The sequence below is a fragment of the Sciurus vulgaris genome (assembly GCF_902686455.1).
Source record: "Sciurus vulgaris genome assembly, contig: HiC_scaffold_177_arrow_ctg1, whole genome shotgun sequence".
NCBI classification, from domain to species: Eukaryota; Metazoa; Chordata; class Mammalia; order Rodentia; family Sciuridae; genus Sciurus; species Sciurus vulgaris.
In genome coordinates, this window is record NW_027632876.1 from 1,270,200 (window position 1) to 1,281,769 (window position 11,570).

Here is an 11,570-nt window from a genome sequence, read left to right on the forward strand (position 1 = left end):
CTGTTTCCTAACTGCCACATCCTGAGCTGTTTTTCTCTGCCACACTCTTCTACCAGGCTGTTCTGCCTCATCTCTGGCCCAGAGCAATAGAGCCCTTCATCTAAGGACTGAGACCATGAAACTGAGTGCCAAATAAACTTTCCTCTCCTAAAATTGCTTGTCAAATGATCTACTCCTGGCTTCAAAATAAAATGGTATCACATCCCAACTTATTCATGCATTCACCAAATATGTACCACCACACCTTTTATGTGTCCAGCACACACAAAATCCTGAGAGAAGAAAACTGGATATGGTTCCTGCTCCCAAGTAGCTTAAAATTTGGTAAAGGAAACAGAAAATATTTGCTTAAAAAAAAGCACTATAGAAATGAGTTGCCCAAAATTTATGAAGACCAGGTTTGACACAGCACTGGGAAAGGCTAACCTTTCTTTATAAGGATTAGAAGTTTAAACTGAGAACTAAAGGGTTATTAGGGAGTCAAAAAGTCATAGTGACTATTTTTATAAAGCAACATGAAAGAAAAGGAAACTGATAAGGAGTCACATATTAAAAATTAATTATCTAGAAAATATCCTGTAGATTAAACACAATTTAATCAATGTGATTGGGGCTGGGTGCAGTGGTGAACTCCTGTAATCTCAGTGACTCAGGAGACAGAAGCAGGAGGATCACAAGTTAGAGGACAGCATCAGCAACTTGGTGAGGCCCCAAGCAACTTAGCAAAACCTTGTCTCAAAATAAAAATTTAAAAATTAGGCTGGGGATGTGTTTCAGTGTTAAGTATCCCTGATCTCAGGTCCTGGTACAAACATAAATAAACAAACATGTATATATCAGAATGGTATAAAATATGAACAATGGTAAAAATTGAAATCAACTGTATGAAATAAGAGATTTTTGACTTGAAAATTTTTCAGAAGAAAGATGATGTTTATTTATTACTCAAATTTTTAAAAAATTAAATTTGATTTAATAAGATTAAATTATTCTCCCTTTCAATATATCTTTTCTTTTCAGCAGCAGTAGCAGTAGTTACATTTTATTTTACCTCAAATTTAGATGTACCCATAGAATCAGTTAACCATAATAAATATTCAATTTGCTCTTAAATAATTCCTTTGCCTGTGGGTCTATGTGGCAGCCTGGGGAAGCCTCTGGTGAGCACGCCAGAGCCTGAGCTGGGTGGTGTCCGGGCAGGGGCTGGTAGGGGCAGGGAGGATGATGTGGGCTCCAGCAGGCGTCAGTCCCTCAAGGGCGCACAGTGGCCCTTGACCTTAGAGGCATGTGGCAGGCCCTCCTCACCACCTGGGGGGCTGATGGAGGTCTATTAGGTGCCTGGATGACAAGTGGACAATTCAAGCCAATTCCACAGATCTTAATAGAGCTGCCTCCTGCTGCAGCAGAAGCACTTTAATGAAGCCACTGCCAGTGTCAGGCACTTGGATTGGACAGACACTGTGCAACTGACTACTCTGGTTATGAGCAGCTAATGGCGATGCTGGTGAACTATGTCACCAAAGAGCTGCAGGCTGAAATTCAGTATGATGACTAGGCTGCTCTTCCTGGGAATTGGGGGTTATGCTTCAATGACTCTGACTCTCCAAGGTAACTGAGGAGTCTGGGGAAGCCCAGTGAATCCCCCTGAGAAATCTGCACATCATCAGTGAATTATCTTACACTGGAGTGGAAGGTCCTCCTGCATAGGCTACCACCATACCAGTCATGGCCAGCAGTTATTTATGAAGAAGCCGTGTTTCACGCTCATGTGTATTGATGTGCACTGGCAGCACTTCTTAACTGTGAAACTGGAAAGAGCAAAGGCTTAGCATTGCAGGCCTTGACTTTCGGGAATCTGGAAGAGGTTATTGTGTTCAGCTAATTTGCTAAGTATACTTCCTTCTCCTCATCTTGTGAAGATGGCTTCTCTTCCAGACGCTTGTTGCAGGACTGGACCCCCTGGATTCAGGGTTTCACTCAGAGCTGGTCTATGGCACAATCATGTTTACCTCATGGGTACCCCTTTCTGCCCAGTGACTTCTCAGTGGCCTCACAGGGGTGGCTGTTGTTGAGTAAATTCTCAAATGCCAAGCAGGTTGGGCCTGTCTCCCACTAGCTGCACACCTCACTCTCCTCTCCCTAGTATCTTGTTTCTCATCTGAAAACTTATGGTAGTTCCCGAGTTTGGCATTTTAAATGAAATATTTTCAGTACAAAGTATTGCTCTGAGATAGTGGGATACTAACCCATCTGTAATAAATGTGTCCACCCTAAAGATTCCCCTAATTTTGTATTCACTTTGCCTTCAGAAATACTTGACAAATCACACTTTTTTCTAAAAAAAAAATTGCTTTTCCTAAGTTCTTTTATTTGGGGGGGAGTGGATATTGGGGCACAGAGGCACATCCGCAGTCCTATTTTATATTTTATTTAGAGACAAAGTCTCACTGGGTTGCTGAGCATCTTGCTTTAGCTGAGGCTGGCTTTGAACTCATGATCCTCCAGTCTCACCGTCCCTAGCCACTGGGATTACAGCCATGTGCCACTGGGTCCAGTCTAAGCTTTTATTCTACAATGAAATCATTGATCATGAGCCTTTTAACACAAATTTAAAATCTTTCTCCATTTTATCACCAACTCCACAAAATACCATTTTACTATTCGGTTATCTATTAAAGTTTATCATAAATAATATACATTTGACTATAAGAAAGCTAACAAAGATCATGGTCTAATACCAAGACTCACTGAAAAAGAAATGCAATAAAATGTTTCAAAGTTAATGCAGTGAAGTAGACCATGCAACTGAGTTAGAAATTATTTTAAATTGTATTCCTACTAGGATGCAGATCATCATGTTACTATATGAAAGATAAGAAATTTAAAGAATTCAGAAAATAATTACAATTTTAATTAATTTTACAAATAATTATTTAATTACAGTTTGAGTACATACTTATGTATTTAAATACCCATATTTTAAATTAAATTATTTTACAAATTTTTTTTTTTCTGGGAAATAGAATACATACAATTCTCTCAAATTGTTGAAGAACATGAAAAATGATTACTTAAACTTATAATCATCACAGTTAGGGAAAGAAAAGAATTCTTAGGCTTGGTTCACATCAAATATTTAAATCTAAAACATTGATGACATGTCCCTTTGGTATTTGTCTACAAATAATTTTACTGTATTTCCATACATTCAATTCTATTGGTTTATCTTTATTTTAGTATAATAAAATATAATCAACAAAAATATACACATAAAATTTGTTTTACTAATGCATTGAATATTTAATTAATATTATTTTATAAAATAATTCTACTCATAAAATGGCCTCCTTTAATGCATACTATTTTGTGTATGTGGAACTTGAAATATAAAGGAATAACTTTTATTTTATTCAATAAATGTTTATCAAATACCTGTGAAGCATACTTAAAAAAATATTTTCTCTGGAATATTGTATTTACTATGTATATAAAGTTTTGTTATCCTTGACTATATTGCAGTGAATCGGTGTTATATAAATAGGAACTTCAAATTTTTTCTTCCCACATTACAAAAAAAAATTATTCCTAAATAGTCTAAATTTGGTATACACTATGCACAGAGAATTAGCATATGAATTTAGAAGTCTAAACCTACATGTATTTACATAAATCTCACTAAAAAGTGGTTATTTCAATGTATACAACCTGATTTTGTTGTAGTTATATGTGACATAATGTTACTTAAGCTATTCAGGAATTAAAATGCAAATATTCATTGTGAAATGATAAAAAATTTATTACTGAGTACCATAAAATGTACAAAAACATATTGCATATATTTTATAATTTATCATAAATTGGTTTTATAAAATCTAATGAGATTTAGAAGTTAACCTACATGTCTTTTGACCTCTGATAATTAGAAATGTTTGATTTTTGAATGATTTATTTAACTATAATAGATGAAAATTTAATAAAAGCTATATACATTAGGCTGGTTTTCTCTTTAAGTTTTTCTGGTAGTTAAATGCATTAAATACTTTAGCACTATGATTACAACTAAGGATATTCATTAATTTAGACAATCGGCAATTATACTCTAATTCTAAAGTTTACAAATGATCTTAGCAATGTTTCTTATTCCTGTTTTGCTAATTTTATTCATCTTTAAATTTATGGAATTTATGAAAAGTAATACTTGTTGAGCATTCAAGTGTTTCCGATTGCTGTTGCAAAAATATTATTACTTATTAGATTAAATAAAGCCTGGAGACTGAAGAAAGAATCCCACGCTTTGCTATTTCTGTCTTCTAGGAGTTAGTGGCATTCTTGGCCTGGGGCTTCTGATGATCTTTCACACTAGGAGAACCAGAAGGAGGCTTCATTTTGCACAATTCCAAATTTGCTTTTTATCATGTTTTCTCTTGAATCTTCTAAAATCTTTCAAGTTTGAAATTCGCTTGCATTTTCATTGAGTTAACCTAGCTGTTCTAGGGTGATCTATTTATCATCTGATTGAAACCTTAATTCTCCCTACAACTTTAATTTCCTCTGATCTAAAACCATTGAATCATCTCTAATTTTGGGGATTAGGATGGGAATATCTTTGAAAGGGTAATGATTTTATACCTCCCACAAATGCAAATGACTCAGGCACTGTTCTATATATTTTTATGTATTATATCTGCAATTTATACAAAACCATCCTCAACCAGAAGAATATTACCAGCTTTCAAACTTCTATGAATCTGACCATTTCTGTGTAGATTACCTAAGCCTCCCAAAACCTCTTTAAGAATTTTTGCTATTACTGCCTCTTCCACTCTTTTCTTGTGCTCTCCTCAGTTGACAATGTATTTGATGATGTCTAAAACTGAGCCTCCACTGAGCAATTTCATGACCAGGCCAAGTTCAACTTTTACCACAAAAGAGTTGTAATAGGTCACTACATTGGGGGCTGCACTGACTCATGACATGAATTTGTTTTAATGGTTCATAAATTCTGGTCTGGAATTTTCCAGGTTGATATACTTTATTGTTACATGTTCTTGCCTGGGTTTGCATAGGGAAGCCTGAACCACAGTAGTAGCTCCATTGAAGGTAACCTCTTGCAGCTCTCTGCATCGGTGCAGATGTGCCAGTCCAAGGCCTGGGAAGCTGGGGCAGGGGCAGGTGCCCCTATTGCAGCTTCCAGGATGCATCATCCAGAGGGCAATCTTCCACTTGAATCTTCCCTTGCCTCACCACCAACACCTCTCCACTGGTGACCACCCTCCCTGCTCCTGCTGTTAAATAATTATTGATAATTCTACTTAATACATGCAATAAAATTCCATGAGCTAAAGAGTGAGAAAACAGGCCATTCTCAGTCTAAGAAGGATGGTTGTTAAGTTTTAGTACAAAAGTTAAGATATGGGAAGATTTCTTTGTAGAGGAAATGATCAATTCAGGAAAAAGCAGCTATAAATGTTGAGCACTGCTGTTATTCCATCAGGAGGGAAAAAGTTACCTTTGTAATGTCCACTAATTAAAACATACTGCTTCATCACTTGCATTCCAATAAAATTTGTAATACTATTCTAAAATATATGCTGGAAATAGCTTGCATTAAAACAGAACAAAATAAAACCAAGCAGGAAAGAAATGCAATTTCAAAGATACTAAAACCATGCAATAAGAAATGGAAAAATATAAATACATTAATATCCCAACAGATGTTTTAGAATATCATATGGTTTTTATCACACAGAAAACTATGTTTGTATAGTAGATATTTAGGATTAAAAAACCTAGTAGCCAAAAAGGAAAACTCAACTAAAGGTGTATTTCTTAAAGTACAGTAACTAATGCAATAGAAGCCAAAAAAATTATAGGTAGTTATCTCTCATATTTATTGTCTCACACAGGTGCCTCCTCAATGTAGTTAGCTTTATTTTATACATTAAATTAAATATAGGTAAGCTATCATAAAGTTTTTTGCTAAGGAGGTTAGAGTTGTATATTTACAAACCTGTCTGTTAAATTATCTGTGCACTCTTTCTGAAGAGGTAATATTTAATGAAGTAAAGAGAAGGAAGAAGAGTAATTTAATCAGGATAATAGCCAACACTAGATGGGCATGTGAACCTGTCACTATGGAATATACAAAAAAGGGATGGCACCAAAAAAAGCCAACACTAATTGGCTTGAATAAATTATTATGGTGGAATGGGTATATGTGTACACATGAAAACTATATCAACTTATGTAAATTTTACAACAAAATACATAAATATAACAATGCACATGATTATACCATGCATAAAATAAAGTGAATGTTATATTACAAATGTATACAAGAAAGCTAAATAAATACGAATATAAATATTTAAATCTGAAAAAGTATAATATATTCAATATACCATTACATTGAAATTTTATACTGTTATAAATTTATAAGTAAGTTCCTATTGAACTATATAAAATAAAATTAGCTATGTACCAAATCTCTAATTTTATTGAAAAGCTGAAATTTATGAAATTTGATAAGAACATAGTTGGAAATGCTATCATTCAATATAGTGAGAAAATTCATAGAAATTTCAAAAGAACTACCCATAACCAAAATACCATTCCACTTAATTCAAATAATGATTTAAAAGGAGATAATTATAATGCTAATAACAATATTAAATAATATACACAAAGAAATGTTTATGATTTGAATATACTTCAGACTCCACAAACCCCCCCAAAATAAACCTAAGCCTTAGAGAACTTATTGAGAAATATTCTAAGCCCTTTGGCTAAGATGAATTCTTGATTTTCTTTTCTTTCTCTGCCTTTCTATTTGTGTTCTATGACATGCTCTACTGTCTATAATACACCTGCCTGAGTATTAGAGTTATTCCATATTTACATGTCTTAAAGAGGCAGAGGTCTCTCTGACCATGATGCAGTACACTCTGTACATAAATCCATAAATTGCAAACAAGGACATAGAAGAAGATTACACTGTGGAGTCCAGTTTGAAATAAACTCACTTTATACAATAAACCTGTCACATTGACAGAAGAAAGTTGCACTATGATGGCACCACATGAAATTCAAGAAACATCCATCCCAGCAGATGAGCAAATCTTACCATAGCAACACAAGCAATATAGAAAATCAAGGTAATGTGTCATCATCTAAAATTTATAGTTCCATATCATCATTCCAAAAATACCAATATGGATGAAATACCAGACAAAGAATTCAAAGGATGATTCAAAAAACCTTAGTGAAATCTGAGAGAATACAAATAAACAATTCAGAGACTTAAGGAAAAAGATACAGAATATAAAAGAGAAATCAAATAAAGAGAAAATTCAGGGGAAAAGAACCAAACTCAAATCTTAGAAATGAAATACTCAATAACTTTGTTATATAAAAACTCATTTGAATACTAAAATACTAGACTAGATCAAAAGGTACAGGGAATATCTGAATTCAGAGATGATTTTGCCAAAATATTATATTCAGATAAATAAATAAAAAGAAGAAACCTCCAAAACACCATTAAAATATCAAACATTCATATAATTAGCATACCATAAGGTGAAAAGCTACATTCAGAGTGCATAGGAAAAATATAAATTGAAATAAGAGCCACAAATTTCTCAAGTATTAGGAAAGACATGGACATCCATGTTTCAGGGATGTTTAGAGCTCCAATATAGAAATAATCAGAGATGAACAACTAAATTACATGTTATAGGTAAGTTGTCAAAATGCAGAAGAAAAGAATATTAAATTGCAAAAGAAGGTGAGTCATGCTACAATAAATGAAAACCCATTAGACAAACAACAGATTTTACAGTCAAATCTCTAAAGGCCATAGGGGCATGAAATAATGTGCTTCAAGTCCTGAAAGAAAATAACTGTCAAAGAACATTAATATAAGAGCAAGGTTATCATTCAGAATTGAAGAATAATCAAAGACATGTCAAAATAAGCATAAACAGAGGGAATTCATAATCACTAGAACAGCATTATAGATGATGTTAAGAGAACCCGATCTACACTCAAGAGAAATAAAGACAATCATAATCATGAGACTATGTGAAGAATAACTCACAAAGTGTGTAGCATGCTAAAGAGATATAGGAAGGAATCAATATTTATGTAGTAGGCCATCAAACTTAGAAAGGTATAAAGAAGACTAAATGAGCAACAAATATTCACAAACAACCAGAAGATAATCACTGAAATGGCAGGAAAAACACATACATTTTAATAATAATTCTGATATTAAATAGTCTGAATTCTCTGATTAAACAACAGGCTGACTAAATACATGAAAAAATAAATAGACTTAACAGTGTGCTACATATAAGGAACTTATCTAAATGCAGACAGACTGAAAGTGAAAAGACAGAAAAAGTACTAAAAGCAAATGAATTTTAAAACAGGATAGCAGTAATTATATTTCACAAATTACACTTTTAAAACAAGATCTGTGAAACAAATAATTTTCACTATATATTGATCAATGTGAACAATACATCAAGAAGCTATAACAATTACGCATGTAAATGTCCTGAAATTTGGAGCCCCCTATTTCATAAAATGAATAGTACCATACACTAAAGGGTGATATAGGCCTTGATATAAGAATGATGAATCACTTTAATACCACACTCTCATGAACAGATAGAAATTCCAGACAAAAGTCAATGAATAATCAATAGTTATATTAATAACATTAAGTGGATTTCTCAAATGTCCACAGAAGATTCCATCCTAACATATGCAGATTACACATTCTTTTCATCAACATGTAGATTTTCCCAAATCTACCACATATATTCCACAAGTACTTCTTTACAAATTTTTGAATTGAAATAATTTATTACATCTTATCACAAATGGAATAAAAATAGAAATCAACAAGGAGAAAATGCAGAAAATTATACAAATACATGGAAATTTAGCAACACATTATTTAATGAACCGTGGTCACTGAAAAAAAACCAGTGGGGAAATTTAAAGTTTCCTTGAATTAAATGAAAATGGAACAAAACATACTTCAATCTGTGAGATATACCTAAAGTAGCCTAAAGAAATAATTTACAGAATGAATGATTACATTAACAAAGTAGGAGCTCTTACATAAATACCCTCATGATATGCCACCTAAAATTCTTACTTAAAAAAAAAAACAAACTCCCAAATTAATGGGAATAAATAGAAAGGCTCAGAGTATAACCCCGTAGTGACTAAGGAACATACAAGGGATTAGTAAAACTGAGAGTTGGTCCTTTGAAAAGATGAACAAAAGGCCTTAGCTAAATAGCTGAAGAAAAGGAGAAAACTCAACTAAATTAAAGATGGAGAAGATGACATCAGAATAGACATGAATGAAAATTTAAAAGATCACTAAGAAATATTTTGAAAGAATATATGCCAATAAATTTTAAAATCTTAAAATGGGCAAAATTTTGGAGACAAAACACTGAAATTGGAATAAAAGGACATAGAAAATCTTACACATCAGTAATAACTTATAATATTGAAATAGGAATAGAAAGACTGAGCAGAAAATCCAAGATTCACTGCAGAATTTGAACAGATTTTTTTGGGGAAAAAAAGCACTAATTCTCAAACTATTGTATAAAATTGAAAGGATCACTTTCTAACTCATTTTATGAAGGACAGTATCATGTGGTACTAAATATGACAAGGTCACAACAATAAAGAAGACTTACAGGCAGTATCCTTCATGTAAAATGAATTAACTGAGGATGAGAAAAATATTTACAATGAAAATTACAAAACAGGCCCCGCCTCCCCGGGCCCCGCCCCGGCCGGTCGCCATGTTCTTCCCTCCGCCCTTGGACCGAGCAGCTGGAGCTGGAGTCGGGTAGTGCCTCTGCTGTCGTCTCTTGCTCACTCAGACCCTGACCCTCTCTCTGCCCTCCTTGCACCCAAGGCGAGCCAGCCCGAGCTCCCCGGGCGTCCTCTGTGTGTTCGCGATGGTAATGATGCTTGAACTGAGCTACTAAGGGTTCCAAAGTCAAAACTTCTAAGATTAACAATGGCAGTAATTCTCCTGGGAGATGGTGGAGTTGGGAAGAGTTCCCTTATGAACAGATATGTAACTAAACAAGTTTGATGCCCAGCTCTTCCATACAATAGGTGTGGAATATTTAAACAAAGATTTGGAGGTGGATGGACATTTTGTTACCATGCAGATTTGGGACACAGCTGGCCAAGAGCGATTCCGAAGCCTGAGGACACCATTTTACAGAGGTTCTGACTGTTGCCTGCTCACTTTTAGTGTTGATGATTCACAGAGCTTCCAGAACTTGAGTAACTGGAAGAAAGAATTAATCATATTATGCAGATGTAAAAGAGCCCGAAAGTTTTCCTTTTGTGATTTTAGGCAACAAGATCGACATAAGTGAGCGGCAGGTATCCACAGAAGAAGCCCAAGCCTGGTGCAGGGACAACGGCGACTATCCTTACTTTGAAACAAGTGCAAAAGATGCCACCAATGTTGCAGCAGCCTTTGAGGAAGCGGTTCGATGAGTTCTTGCTACTGAGGATAGGTCAGATCACTTGATTCAGACAGACACAGTCAATCTCCACCGAAAGCCCAAGCCAAGCTCATCTTGCTGTTGATTGATAGATTATTGGTGTGTTCTAACTAATTCATACGTGCACATGAGGGTGGATAAGAGGATTAGTGTTTGCAGCAGTGTATCATCTACTAATGAATTTAAACTAATGTTTATTGCTGCTTCATTAGTTGGTGGGAGAGAGGACACATACACTCTGGAGGAATCTATTTACTCAGTAATGGCACCTTACATTTATAAATTGTAATGGTTGTCTAATAATGTTTCTTTAATTTAAATATGTAAGTTAGAGCTAATGAGATGACCACAAATTAATTAAAACAAAAAACTTGACTATTGTAGAAGTTATACATGGATTGTTCCCCCCCCCTCGGAAAATGGAGAACTACTTTGGAGAACTACTTTTATATCTGTATATTTTTATGTAATTAGCAGTCTATTCTTGGTTCAGGGAAATGACTTCCTAAAGCAATAATGTTAAATGTTAAAGATTAAAACCTAATGCATTAAAAAAAAAAAAAAAAAAAATTACAAAACACTGAAGAAATGATCCAAAGAAAACACTTCAAGGTAGAAAGACCTCAAATGTTCATGGATTGGTATAATTAATATTGTTAAAATGGTTACACTACCCAAATTAATCTACAGATTCATTTTAGTCATTGAAATGCCAATACTATCTACAAATGTTCATAACAGTTTTATTTGTAATAGCAAACCCAGAAAATAATCAGGTATTTTTAAAAGATAAATTATAAGGAAAATTGTGATACCTTCCTTTTATGGATAATAATAAAAAGAAACATTCCATCAATATATACATATTCATCAGTTGAATTATATTTTTAGAAATTAAAACTCAAAAGCTTATATACTGTATAATTCCAGTGATGTAACATTTTAAGATGGAAACATTTTGGAAATAGACAACAGATTATTGATAATTGGAGTTTGAGTGCAAAGGGAGCT

General features: G+C 33.9%; 2 pseudogenes across 2 annotated transcripts; both read left to right on the plus strand.

Moving 5' to 3' along the window:
• Positions 1-1,342: 1,342 nt before the first annotated feature.
• On the plus strand, positions 1,343-1,572 carry LOC306652313 (protein C19orf12-like; annotated as a pseudogene). Its single transcript has one exon. The product of its transcript is annotated as a protein C19orf12-like (transcript).
• An 8,485-nt stretch (positions 1,573-10,057) lies between these two features.
• On the plus strand, positions 10,058-10,903 carry LOC306652322 (ras-related protein Rab-9A-like; annotated as a pseudogene). Its single transcript has one exon. The product of its transcript is annotated as a ras-related protein Rab-9A-like (transcript).
• The last annotated feature ends 667 nt before the right edge of the window (positions 10,904-11,570 follow it).